Genomic DNA, 12,840 nt, shown 5'->3' with positions numbered 1-12,840 from the left:
CCGTTACTAAGAGGGAGGACGAGAAGCCCAAGAGGTGAAAATGGGCGCAGTTGGGAACGACCCCGACTTCCGTTTTCATTCCCCCTACGCACAGGTAAATGCTGTAGATTTTACAGTGCTTTGTAACCTTCATTTTCTTGATATACCCGTGTTGAAAGGGAGGCTTACTGTGTGAAGTCTCAAGTTGATACGTCCCTCTCTCTGGCTCATGGCAGCACCCCGACATCAAACTGCTCCTTTTTGGAAGTGCTAAGAGCTAAGATAATCTGAACCACGGACAATTGCTCCTGTGAACTGGGTTCAGATACTCAAGGAACACAGAGTTAAAAATCGCGCATAAAGATCACCCATCTCTTTCTTAATGAATTGACATGACGCTGATTCTGCATAAACGTGCCATGTTTATAGCTTCTGCTTACAGCAACTACCTGGATTTCTGTAAAGTCGGTTACTTAGGAGAAAGTCCTTCAAAATGGGTCCGTCCTCCAAAGAAATACTTCTAGTCCGCCTAGTAAAAATCCAAGGGTGGGTGTAGGGCTCTTCCTTCTTGCATCCGCTTCAGCATCAGGCACTGAGGCGTTGATGCCTGGGAGATGGGCTTTGGCTCCAGACCCCAGCGTGTCTCAGGGCATGGCCCACTTGTGCTGGCTACAGTCCAAAAGTGTGTGTGTGGGGGGGGGGGGTTGGAGATGCTGCTCCTAGACCCAGCTCTTAAATGTCTGCACCCGAGTGAAACTTACCTTCAAATAGTCACGCTTGAAGATCCTTGGGTTTGTTTTCCTTTAAAAAACTACACAGAAACTCATTCGGAATTAACCCTCAACCTGGCATTTACAGCTCTCAGCTGGGATGGAGTTCACAGCCAGGACACGAACCTGAGTTTCTACTGGTCGCCCTAATACTGCTGTCCATGGACTACTCTATCACCTCCGCCATTAATTAAACACAAGAAGTTTGAAAAGAGGAGATTCACACTTAAGGCAGCCACTGGCCTATGGGAATCTAGTGTGACTTACCCACAAAGTCATTTTCCTCGTGAGGCTTCCAGGTGCCGACTGTCCCTGTGAAAAACCTCTTGGCTGTGACACTGTGTGCTCAGAACGGAGACGGGCGACAGGGTCACATCTGTTCTGCGGGTTTAGAGACAGGGTGTCACCGTTTGAGCTCAGAGGGCAACGGAGCACCACGCAGCCGCTCACTGCCCCCTTCCCTCCCAGCGCTGAGAAGGGGAAAATAAGCAAAGATGCTGCTCACCCCCCGCTTCCCCCCCAGCGCTGAGACAAAGGAAAGCAAAAGACCCACGAACTTGAGATAAGGACAAGGAGGGATGAGCTCAGCCTTTAAGGCACAGGCAAAAGACAGACTCGTTAAGGGAAGGAAAAAGGGATGCCAATTTAATACAGACACTAACACCACCACCCCTTAAACAGACAGAGTAGGACCGTGACAACCACTGCATCTTGAAAACACCTTTCCCCACCCCTCCTTTCTTCCCGGGCTCAGCTTTGCTCCCGGTACCCCCACCTCCCCCCGGCAGCGGCGCAGGGGGCAGTCAGTCCTGCTGCTTCTTCCGCCTCAGCGAAGAAAGGGGCAAGTCCCTTCAAACACACTCTTGAGTCTGCAAACAAAAGGGACTTTCTTCTGCGACTTGACGTTTCCAATGGGAATTGGAACAAAACGCGTTTTTGCCTCCTTTTGAAGTCCAAGTCTGACAAGTCTGTACAAGGATTACAAACTCCCAAATTTTTAGTTTTTCTCTTTTGGCTCGGAATCTTTCTGAGTTTTGCTTCTTACTCCTTATTTTCCCATAGACCCATGTCCTTCAAGACTAAGAGAGTACTAGTGTAAGATTTGCACTTGTCCTGCAGGTCTCATTTGAGATTGACCCCATTACCCCACTGTGCAGCAAAGGAAACTCAGTCACGTGTCAATTAAGCCACTAAAAACGTTTTTTTCTTCCCAGCATCTCATGAAAAGTCTGCAGGACAGTAAGTAGACTGCTTTACCCCTGTTCTTATCTAGGAACAGTTGTACCTCATGAAAGCTCCATTGACCTAACTCAAGATAACTTCAGAGATACCTGGAGCTTAACAGAACTTTAAACATAACTTTAAAGGTTCCTCAATATCAGAACGGGGGCCCACAAAACCTTAGTCCTATGTTCACAGCAGTACACCACGCTGTGTGTATCCATTCAGGCCATTTTTATTGTTCCATTTACAACATCTGAAAACTCTTTTCTCCCGCAGCAGAAGTACCACGACATCTCCTGTTTCTGGGAAAAACAACCCCGAGGCTGTCTGAGGATCAGCTGTGCTTTCCACCACAGCAAACCTCGGCACATCAATGGACTTTTTTTGCCACCTACTAACAGTGAGTAAAAATATCTTATCAACAATTTGTTCACTGGACTAAGTAAACACGCAAAAATGTCCTTCCGGTGCTTCCATCATCTAGACTGAGGTCAAGAAATGCACCGTGGCAAATCAGTCAGGTAAGATCTGCTATCGCAGCAAGGCCAAGGCAAAGCAAGGAATTGCACTGGCATTTGCATAGGGGCGCCACATTGATTTTTTTTAGCTGTCACGTTACGAATCTTCGTAGCTACCAGTTACGTGAAAGACGAAGCCACAAGCGGCACTTTAGATCCACGGAGTAAAAACGTTGCTTTACTTGGGTATTTGCTAGACGAAATCTCTCTAGCAGTCAGAATGGCCAGTAGGCAGGTAATCGTTTGAGAGCAACGAAAAGTAGCCTGTGTGGTGGGGGGAGGAGGTTGGCAGGGCCACTAGCAGCAGTAGCTGTTGATAGAGCACAACACGTTACGCGGATGAGACACCCCTTCTATAGGTAACGTCAGATTACAGTCCTCTGTGTGGAGATGTATGTCCAGTTCAGCGCTCTGAAAGCATTTTTCAGGCTTGAACATTGGATGCGGGCTACTGAAGTACAGCCAGACTTTGCAAGGCAGTACAACGTCTGAAAAATCAGAGTATTGATGGAAAAAAACACCGTTACAAGTGGGCGTCTTTTCTCCTTGGGCTTTTCTAAGAGGAGCTCTTGCCTACCAGGAGTCCTGGCAGACAGCCGGAACCTGGAATAGGGTAAGAGTCCAGGGTGGGGAACCAACACAGATGTCAGAAACTGGGCGGAAGCAGGCGTGACAGCAAGTCAGCATGACTTGCCATAGAAGCACCAACAAGCGGACTAAAATAGAGCTGGTCTTGGGCCTCCTCTCCAGAGCTGGAGACAGGTGTCCTAAGAGAAGTCCAGAAAGACCTCTACTCAGAAGCAAGCGCCTTGTGTTCCCGAAATCTTCTTAAACTCACAGAAGTTGGATTTGGCTTACAGTCCCCGGAGCTAGTTAATACCCGATTCTGGACACTGACAAAGGCTCTATCAAGTTCAAGTGCTGTATCTTACTTTCTCTTGCATGAGATACAACAAATCTCATCTGCAGTAGCGTTCTTAAAATGGCTTGAATCTCATCCACGTGCTGCTGCTCACAGGCAAGCAAGAGAGGCACAAGAATAGCAACCACGGCAATACAAGAAAATGCCCACGCTGCATCTTCTGCCTTTAAAACCCCAAAAAACATCCAATATCTTTAATGCAGTGCACGGAATCCTGCTTGTATCTAGAGCTGCACGTTGGTCGGCTTGAACGATACAAAGAGGCTCACCATCTTTCATCATTTTTCATTTCAGTCCCTTGCATTTCCCGGCTCTCAGAAAATGCTGTCCCAGTACCAAAAGAGTTTTGCTGCCAACATCACCGGTAGATACAAATTTCTACGGGAAAGAGTATCTTTTATGATTCTCCTCTGATTAAGTGTAAATCACTTTCAGGAACTTCATGGTCTTTCTCAAAATCAACACGTTGTACGCAGTAAAGAGAGGTGTGATTCAGAAAATGTTGACAGCAAGAAAAGCTCCCCAAGCTAAAAATGGGTAATCCTGGGCTTAGCGCTGCTAACTGCTTCAGAACTGATGCCACGGGCAGGGATACCGGCCTGCCTGTTCTTCAGCCTGTTTAAAATGTTCTCACAGGTGGGGTCCTAAACTCACTGACTCCCTGCAGCCCAGGTATTACTAATCACAGGGTTCCCTCTGTTGTCAATAACTGCAAAGGGACTGGAAGAATGAAGGTTACTGACTGAAATTAATCTCTCCACCAGCTGGAAGAGACACCCAGCCTTTCTCAAAGGCTGTAGAATGATCAAAATGTTCCTCTTCTCAGAAGGCTTCACTCAGCACTGCCTCACCTGTCCGTTCGGAGGAGCCGGTACCTGTGCTCTTCCCTGCTTTCTGCAGCTGCAAGATGCTCTTTTGCCAACCTCCGCAGGCGGCTTTCCCTAGAAGGCACAGTCTGTCTGTGTAACGATGCCTTCGGTGTGAGAAGGATTTCAGAACTACACCTGCTGGTCTCAACCTGGATTTCATATTCTAGTTCCCTCCTAACAAACACCATGTTCTTTTCTGCAGATGCCCCACTGCAACAGGGTAGCCAAGAAGAGATCCTGCACCCAGCCCCCCATCAAGAGCCACGCAGACATCAACAGCACATTCGACTGCCAATCCACCCTCCGCTCATCATAAACCTCGGGGATGAAGAGGACGACGAAGATGACGAGGAAGAGAACTGTAAACAACTTTTTTCTTTCTTTTACAAGGAAGTAGAAGGGGGGGTTTTTGACACTTCACAGCTGATTGAGTCGAATAACCATTACAATTTTAGAAAAGAGTTGTTGACAAGTTTTTGAAAGAGTTTCCAGCTAATCCCCAAGTTATCGGAACCGGTAGTCACCAGATGTGAGTCAGGCAACATTTCCTAACTCCTGTGAAATGCCTGGCTGTATAGTTCAACAGCGGTATAATTCACAAACCTCTTTTTCATTAAATAGAGCTGAAGTCACAGGTTTGTTCACAAAAGATAGCGGTGTGACTTCAACTTCAATAATTTCTTCAACTGCTTGCCTAAACTCTGTGGGCAGTCTCATTTTATTACACAAAGTTATTCTTAAATCTAGCAAAGAGAATCCATACAACACTCTTCACATAAACTGAATGTCTATATGTTTTTATATACACACATACATATATACTTACTTAATTTTTTAAAACGTTGTTAAACTGTTGAATGTGTCTCACTCAGAGACACGAGATTCACAGGGAAGGAACGAATCGCACATTCCCGGAGAGGGAAAGCGAGAGCGCGACCTACTCTCACGTGCGCACTCCGCAGACTGCTGTGCTAGTTCTCAGGCAGCCACAAGCTGCTCCTCCCTTTCCCCTGCCCTTCAGGCTGGCCGGCAGGGCTGCCTGTTCAGGCTTCCTAACTCGGTTTCAGTGCGAGTAAGCCACGGGAACCTCAACAATATAACAAGTAGGGCTTTGCTAATCCTAGTAGCCTTACCTGAGACGGCCAACGAGCGCTCCCTTCGCCAGCTCTGCTGGCAGACATTGCAGGAGAGCAACTCCGGGCAGAGGTTTTGTGACAAGCACTCCCTGGTGACATGTTTCATCAGAAGATTGCCTTTGGGGGGTAAAAGAAGGATCATGAGTACTGAAGATCTTTTGGAATCAGTTTACAGCAACAAACATTTGCTTCTTAATATGTGTCCTGACTGCAAGTCCACTGCACTTGGAAATACCCAATAGCAAGGAATCCATTTTCTGGCCAGAAGCAGAGCTTGCACTCAGAAAAAAAAGAAGGACTGTGACCAAAGTGCATTTCCTTATGGTGGTTGCTTATTAAGAATTGCCGAACGTCTTTGTACAGCTGTCTAGTAACCCTTGAAAAATATTTCCTACAGATGTTCCTAACTGGGTGCCGAAGACCGATGCAGATATAGAAGAGGAAAGAGCAATAAAGGAAATATGCTACAAATCTGGTAAATACAAACTTAGTCACTCTTTCCTAAACAGCAGTGCCGCCAATATAGTAAACGTTGTCTTTTTTTGGTTTGGTTTTTTCCCTTCCCTCTTGGGGTGTGTTTAGGAGAGTATTACAGGATTCAGCCCCCTCGCGAACACCAGTCTACAAACGCTGAGTCTTCACCTCGGGAAAAGGAGCTGTCACCCTCGGAAGCTACCAACCGAGACTTGCAGAAAGGCAAGTACTTTTCATCTGCTTGGACAATGGTTACCACTTTGAAAATTACTGTTACAGGGAGAAACTATCACAGAGTTTGCCCCTCCTCCCCACTTCTCAGATTTAGTGTCGATAAAAGACAGCATATTACAAAGAGCATAAAAACACTTCAGTAATTCCCCCCATCTCTCTCTCTCTCTCGTGTCACACACGTGGTGACTACCTGCATCGACTGTAGGTGCAAAAGGTACAAATGGGCTATTAACCCCACGTGTACTTTCCTGAGATACACAACATAGGTCTCGCATCTAGTTTTTCGTCACGATCAAGATTTGTGTAGCCTAGTTTTAGCAATGTAGTTTCCATTCCCCACCAGGCCGTGCAGGCACTCTTACGGGGCTATTTATTGCATCCTAAGACAGTGCCAAAGAAAGGGGAGACCAGTCCCTTTCCCAGAGGTGCTCTGGGCTCTCTGCTGGCTGTCTTGGCTGTCCAGATGATGAAATGCAGCCACACAACAAACTCTGCTGTAACTAAATTCAGATTAAATAAATACCCCCTTCAAGTGCCTTCCAAGAGATAGTAAGAGAGAGTTCCACTTTCTTTTGAATGCTAGGCTTTATCCAACATAAGGCAGGACAAAGAAATACAAATTCAGAAATACTTACCTCCTATATTTTGTTTCTCCTTCATTCTGGAGCAAGCGGCATGACTGAAAAAAAAAAAAAAAATCTGTATTAGTTCTTTTACCAAATAAGCAATAGTAGAATTCCATTTGAGGAGAGAGCATTATGTTCTGACTATAAAAACACACCAGACTCACCAGTAGAGCAGTCATCAGAAATTGCTGCACAGAAATATGACCTGCTACTTTCAATTAGAGAAGAAAAAAAAAACCAAACTTTTTTCACATTAGTGTCAATTTCAGGGATAAAATCTTGATAATGCTGTTTAATGTAACGCAGATTTGAGTAGGGTGATGCGCTGGTAAAAAATGGAATGGAAAAACTGTCTCCATTTCGAACCATGCAGCCTGAATTGTTCAACAGAATTGGGCAAAGTTATTTTCTTCTTCTTTCTGCATTTCACAGGTTTCTTATTAAATTGTTTTTATAAGCTATTTCTGTTGAATATTTCTATACGTTTAGACTACAGACAGGGAAATCCGTACGGAAGATACGGACACAGCTTGCCATATTTATCTGTATTTCTAATTAGATACGTTCAGAGAGAAGGACAGAGGTGCTTCCCCAGAGCATTTCTTCAAGTTGAGGTTTCACTCTTGAGGTTTTAGGTACGAGGGCGACATGCACCTTGAATCTGCCACATATTCCATCGGGTAGGATCCATCAATATCATTCATGAAAAGCGAGAAGCTGAAGAATGAGCAGGTGGCTGTAGCTGGTGCCTTACTTTGGAGCCGGGGTCTCCTTAACCTGCCTATTATGCTATTTCCTTAGAGAGCACGGCAGGTTACACACCAGGTGCTCGACTTGCACTCGGCAGGATCCAAAGAACTAACCAAAGAGAAAGAAGCATAGAAGATGAGAGGTTAAAGGCAACTGCACTAAACTAATCACCAGCTCCCAGAGGCGGGAGGAAGAGAATGGCAGTGCCGTTCCCTGTGCTTACCCACAAGCAGCTAAACCCTTCTTTCTCTTGCCTTTCCAGGTGATGGCAATACAATTCCTACAACATTTCGTAATGCAAAAAAAGAAGAGCAGCGTTCAGGAAGCAGAGTAGCAATTGAGGATATTCCCAGAACAGACCGCAGAGCCTTTGAACATGCAGGTAATGTACTTCAGCACTGGCTTCTCATTGCTGAGCATCGTGTGCTAAATAAAAATCACTGAATGTATTTGGACTGGGCTACCCACAAAGAACAATTTTTTAATCTCGTTTTCCAGCCAGGATGTCAATTCCTGAAGAACAGCACAACAGTTTTGTTTGGTTTTTCCCTTTTAGGAATTCACACTTCAAACCCCAGAGTAAAACCAAGCTACCAGCAAAGGGCTCAAAGGAAGGGGGATGAAACTGATTCTTCTTGTCTGTGTGTCACACAAACGGGCAGAAAGTCTTCTGTCCCACCTCCAGAACCTCGAAGGAAGGCCTATGTCGTCTACCGTAGCGTCACTGCCAATCAAGAACCAAAGTTCAGTGAAGCTACAGGTGGGCTCCTGCTTACACTGCATTCTTAAAACGCCTCAAACGTGCCTGTCCGTGTTGTGCTGCTTTCGATTGGTCCCTGCAGGTGAAAATTCAGTTATTTATGCCTGAATATGGACAAGAGTCCATTTGATCCAGCACCGTTTTCACAAACAGACTGCCGCAGTATCCACAGACAGAAACGTGAAGCTTTATAAAGCTTTACAATTTGTCAGGCAGAATAGTCATGAACACTAATTTAGCACCTCCGTAGCAGAAAGCCACTTCTCCGCCCCACAAGCAGGCATGAATGCAATCATGTGCCACGGTGCACAAACATACCGATCCCCACTTCTTACAGCATCTTTTAGGTCTTGTTCAAACTCCTGCCAGCAATTTAAATGCAGCATAAATGTTTGCGATTTATGTTCATTTTGTTCACATTATTTACGTGGGACAGAGGACTGAATTCCTTCTTCCTGCCATTCATTCAGGATGCTATTTCCCTTCACCTCTTTTCCACCTGTCCTCTCGATAGCACCCGCTCTGTCATAAAGTTGACAAGAAGCCTACAGGTGGGATTCCGAGTCTTGTATCCTTCTGGCAATCTGTCTTGGATGTAACCATAAACGTACAGCTTTTGCTTTACTGATCGGCATTTTTGTCCTAAGAGCAACCAGCAGCATTTTTGCTACCTTTCTTTTCAGCAGTACCCGAGGCACACGGTCCGAGATGCCCCAAGCAAAACAATCACCTCGACACAAAGACAAGACTTGGCACCCAAACGCAAAACTACGGTAATACTTACGTGTAGTGTATAAACTGACAACTTCAGGATTATTGTGGAATTAATCATTTGAATTAACGGAATTAAGGTGGCATTAAAAGAACACCAGAGGATTAATAATATTCATTTTTCAGCCCGTTTTACTGAGAAGGGTTAGTCCTCGGGCAGCGTACTCTGATGCAAAATCAACTGCCCAGCACAAAAACACAATACTGCCTTGTGCCTTCTTCACAAGCAGGGATAAGACAGGACATTGCCTTATGGACTCCTTTAATCTAAAAGCAATTGATGCCTTCGGGCAGATTTCCAACACAGGAACGTCCCCTTTGTTGCAGTCAAGGATGTCCATGGCGGGATCGCCTCATTGGGAAGGTCCTGTGAGCCCCCTGGGAACGCTGCGAGATTACCAATGAGCTTTAAACGACTAGAGAGGGAGTCTGTACTCAATACTAGCTGGTATTTCAGAGCTGCTGTGGGATTCACCCCATGCATTCATTGCTCCTTCAGCTAACGTCATACTGAATTCACCTATCAGGCTCAGGGAGTCTTTCCTGCCATTGCAGCTGAAATTAAGAAACAATGTCTGTGTGTTTTCTACAGACAAATATCATCAGGATCCTCCAACTCACCGACCTGGAGGAAAAGAAATCCACACGGAAAAACACGCTCTCACTTCAAAACCACCATTCAGGTAGGTAACTGCTCGATACAATTCCCTCTTTCCAGTAAAAGCACCAGGTCCCTCCCCACCTGTGTTTCAGACCCCCCAGTCGGCCCCGCTGTCAGTGCTGCCCTGAGCTGACCCAGGGCACTTCCACACGCAGCACTGGGCCATTCGGATTCCCGTCAGAGACGCAAATCCTCTTGAGGCACCACGGAGATGCAAAGCACCTCAACCCACCTTCGGGAATCCCTCGCCAGCCTTGCTACCAGTTCTGGTTTCTTTGTGCAACCACCACACGCTTCTCAAGCATCTGCTTGGGAAGGTTTACGAGGAAAAATACTCGCGTGGAACCTTTTGAAACATGGGTGGATTATATTAGGATGAAATGATTTTTTTTTTCTGTTGCTTCTACAAGCGTTGAAAGCGTACTTCTGAAAATGCTTCTGAGAGAGCGTGTTGTTTTATTCTAGGAAATGACGCACAAAATGGTCTGTCTCTCTATTTTGACAGCAGAGCCAAGAAGACATGCGAGTCAACACAAAAGGAGAAAGCCAACCTACACGGGAGAAAGAGATGAAGCGAGTGCTTCCATCGACAAGAAAAATCAAAGTTGAAACAAGGCAATGAGCAACCGGAAAATCCAAAGATGATTAAATTACAAAGTCTGAAAATCCCGTCTAGGAAGTGCACTAGAACGTTCAAAACTTCAACAGCCTTCGATAGATGTACAAAGTTTAATCTGTTATGAAAATCTGACAGCTCAATTTATTTGTACAGACTATGTTTTAAGGCATAATTCCTGTTACGAATAAATACTGTTGGTTTCCCTTAGCAGTCTCAGAGACCTTTTAATGTAAACAACAATAAGTGATGCATTCTAGAAAGTGCAGTTAGGCCTCACTCTCCTTAACCGAGAGAAGAATAGAAAAATCTAGAGTATCCGGTTTAGCTGACAGTTAGAAAATGGGAAAAAAAAAAACAGACAAGAAACACCTTTTTGAAATCAAGGACTAAGCGTCTTGAAAATGTTTCCTCCCCTCTAACTAGACATCGCCGTTTCAAATTGTAGTACCCGATGCCTTGCGGCAACACGGTCTACGTTGTCTGCCTGAGGCAATTTAAAATCGTACTCAGAGGGATACTGTGTCCAGTTAGATAAGGCCTGGCCTAGCCCTTATCTAAGAGCGCAGCGACAGGTTCTCAGGTGAACGTCCTTTCTGTCTGACAGTGGAAATGACGAATAGACTTGGCTTCTTTGGGAAAATCCTGTCAGAGCTCAAATGACCAAAACGGGCTGACTTTTCCACGGACGGGAGGTGCAGGGTGTGCTGGGCCATAGTCGCAGGCCCATTCAGTGCTGCACAACTTGGGCCTCCCAGCATCTGAATGGCTGTAGGATTAGCTACACTGCCCTCCTTTCCTTTTAAATGGCATCTCAGAAAAACAGCAGCTGAAGAGATGCTTTACACAATCCGAGGGCCTTTCCAAACCGGGATCATAAAGAACTAGCACCTCCCGATGCAATTTCACCCACCTCCCCATCCCAAAAAGCCACCCCAACAAGCCAAAGCCAAGAGAAAATCATTTTCTAGCATCTTAACATGCCCACATGCCCAGCACAGGATCGGGCTGACTGACAGGCCCAGCTCAAGGGAAAGACACCGACCTTGGTGCCCGCAGGCTTGTTTCTCTCGCGTATTCTCACTCCTCTCTCCGGATGCCGCTGCTGCCCAGCAGTTTTCCCCCCTTCTTAAATATGTTATCCCAGAGGCGCTCCCACCGTCGCTCATGGGCTCAGCCCGGGCCGGCAGCGGGGCCATCTTGGAGCCGCCTGGCACTGCCTCTGTCGCACACGGGGGGAAGCTTCTGGCAGCTTCTCACAGAAGCCACCCCTGCAGCCCCTCCGCTACCAAAACCGTGTCACGCAAACACAATACAGAATTAATTCTTCCTGACCGTACCTTCTTCTGTGCCTCCTTCACGCAGAGCTGTCCCCCTACAAAGAGCCCCTGGGTGCAAAGCTCTTGGCAGGGTTAACACTTCCTTCCCATGGCTGCTGCTGCCCACTGACACTTCATCCTTCACGGCCCTCACCTGCTTGCCCGAATTTTCCTTCTATGCTATGAACCACTAGTCCTCTGTCCTGAATTCTGCCTTGTATCTCCCTCCCTTCTCTTGGGCTTCATCTCTATCGTATTACTCTTTAACCTCTCTTTTGAGGTTGCGGATCCTTTCCCTTTCTGCCCTTGCTTTTATGGTTTACTCCAAAGTTCCCAGCTTTTGCCCTAACGGTGCTCTCAAGTGCTCACCTCCGAGTCACTGATGTCAGTCAGCGGGGTTAAATGGGACCCCAGGACCTGAGGAGAACAGGATGCCTCACCGTCTTCCAACACTAAAACTCCGTTTTTCCCCCTAGCTAGCTGCTTTTTGTGCAGGGGCAGCCCAGGACCTCAACGAGATCAGAGGTGGTAATTAGGGACACAAGTGTACGCTGTTCTTTCTGCTTTAGCCGTGCCAGTGGACATCGCGGAAGCAAGAAGCAGCTCTGCACCCCGACAGTGTAAGCAGTGAACAGCTAACCGTCCACTAACAGGAAACAGCAACTTTCTCAACCCAAAGAGGGAGGTAGAGTAAGAGAAACATTGGCTGCAAGGATTTTGATTAAGAAACAGTCAAAGAATAAAGTTTGCCTCTGTGCTAGCCAACATTTGTTCCCAAGAACACAGTTCCTACGGCAAGAAGTTGGGGACTATTTAAGCCCCGCCAAATGGGTTTGTTCCCTTTGACGTTAAAGAAACACCACAACGGGAGACTCTCTGAAACGGTCCCATTTTCCCTACTTTACTCGGCAGCAATGCAGAAAAAGGAAGGTGTTCAAGCTGGACAGGTTACAGAGCGCCATGATGTTGACGTCACGCGCTGGACGTGCCCTCGGCAACCCCTGGAAGGTAACATTCCAAACCACCTAGCAACTGCCTTCGTCGGTTCAACAAGCCTGCAGAAGGTACCACCTCCTGCCTTCAAGCGTCTTTCGCTGTCGGCTGGAGTTTTTCTTTCAAGAAAGAAGCAGAGCTAAGGTTCTGAAGGTCCAGTTTTTGAGAGAAAACTACTGCTTTCAGGACAAGATTGCCTGCCGTTACTAAGAGGGAGG

At 46.4% G+C, this 12,840-nt stretch overlaps 1 pseudogene; it reads left to right on the top strand.

The window, feature by feature from the left end:
• Positions 1-40: 40 nt before the first annotated feature.
• Positions 41-12,765, top strand: LOC141952873 (uncharacterized protein C12orf50 homolog; annotated as a pseudogene).
• The last annotated feature ends 75 nt before the right edge of the window (positions 12,766-12,840 follow it).

This window comes from Strix uralensis, chromosome 1 (assembly GCF_047716275.1).
Source record: "Strix uralensis isolate ZFMK-TIS-50842 chromosome 1, bStrUra1, whole genome shotgun sequence".
NCBI classification, from domain to species: domain Eukaryota; kingdom Metazoa; phylum Chordata; class Aves; order Strigiformes; family Strigidae; genus Strix; species Strix uralensis.
The sequence above is the reverse complement of the archived record's forward strand: the minus strand, read 5'-3'. Positions and strand labels throughout refer to the sequence as shown.